The sequence below is a fragment of the Triticum dicoccoides genome, chromosome 5B (genome assembly GCF_002162155.2).
Source record: "Triticum dicoccoides isolate Atlit2015 ecotype Zavitan chromosome 5B, WEW_v2.0, whole genome shotgun sequence".
Taxonomy (NCBI): domain Eukaryota; kingdom Viridiplantae; phylum Streptophyta; class Magnoliopsida; order Poales; family Poaceae; genus Triticum; species Triticum dicoccoides.
This window is the reverse complement of record NC_041389.1, coordinates 471,741,733-471,742,931: the sequence shown is the minus strand read 5'-3', so window position 1 is coordinate 471,742,931 and position 1,199 is coordinate 471,741,733. Positions and strand designations below refer to the sequence as shown.

Genomic DNA, 1,199 nt, shown 5'->3' with positions numbered 1-1,199 from the left:
TTTTTTCCTCTATGTGTATTTTACATACCACTGTAATTGCTATAGAGAATTTAAACAAAACAGGATAGAATTAATGCTCATAGGAAGGTCAAGAAACCTTGAAGATGAGCTCCAGCCGAGCGAAATGGAGATGAGAAAACACTCAAGATGTCCAGCATGTGCTTATTAAACCAAGAGTTTACAGTAACTATGCTTGTCTTAGCAGTAAAGTCACATTAGAATTTCAAAAGAAAAAAGTGAAGTCACATTAGGCTTAGTGTCCTAGCTTTTAGGACACTAAGCCTAATGTCCTAGCTTAATTTCGTGTCCATCTTCCTTGGTTAATTGTAAGAATCGTTAGTGGAAGACGCCGCATGTTTTACCCCCGGGTTGAAACTGGCGGCGTTTTTACAGCGGTGCCCTGACATGCAAAAGAAAAGGTACCTCAAAAACTTTTAAACTTCCATTTTTTTTTGCGTGGGACTTTCAGGCGTTTCTGAGGAAGGCACAAAATATCTCTCTAGCCAAAGGCGATTTTGTCACTCATTTCTTGCCGCCCTCGATGAACCTGCCGAAATTTCCTTAAATAAAGAAAGAAAAGAAAACACACACACACACCACGCCAAATTGACGGGCATTAGGCAGCGTACGAAACCCTTCAAGCTCAGATTAGGACTGATGCGCGTGGTAGAACTCGTTGCGTTGCCATGTATACTCCTGCCGTCCTGCGAGTTGAGATCGATGATTTGTGTGGGCCTGTAGCTGACAAGTACCATTGTTTCGCAGGTAACACAACAAAGGGGTGGTGGCGCAGTTGGCTAGCGCGTAGGTCTCATAGCTAACAGCGAGTGATCCTGAGGTCGAGAGTTCGAGCCTCTCTCACCCCACCTAAAAAAGACCAGAGTTGTGATGAAACGCTCAGGCAACTTGGGTCGCCATATATGCCACCTGAACGATCAGGTGAATCGAGCATGTCTGAACCTGGTCTACTTTTTTTTTCACGGGTACTGAGCTACTGCACCGTCTCACTATATGCAATCCTACCTAAGTGCAGAACTACACTCCAAACTGTATCTCTATTTTTTTGAAACTGCATGTCCTCTGACGGCAGAGGATTCTTACACTCGTGTGTGGTTAGTTATCTGAACTAGAAACAAAAAAAATATCTGAACTTACCAGTTGAGTTGTAGACCTACGTACAGTTAGTTGGTGCCGTAAGG

The 1,199-nt window shown here is 43.5% G+C and overlaps 1 non-coding gene across 1 annotated transcript; it reads left to right on the top strand.

Annotated features, from left to right (window-relative positions):
• The first annotated feature begins 778 nt into the window (after positions 1 to 778).
• TRNAM-CAU lies at positions 779 to 866 on the top strand. The gene is given in 2 exon segments: positions 779 to 816; positions 831 to 866. It is a non-coding gene; the product is annotated as a tRNA-Met (tRNA).
• The last annotated feature ends 333 nt before the right edge of the window (positions 867 to 1,199 follow it).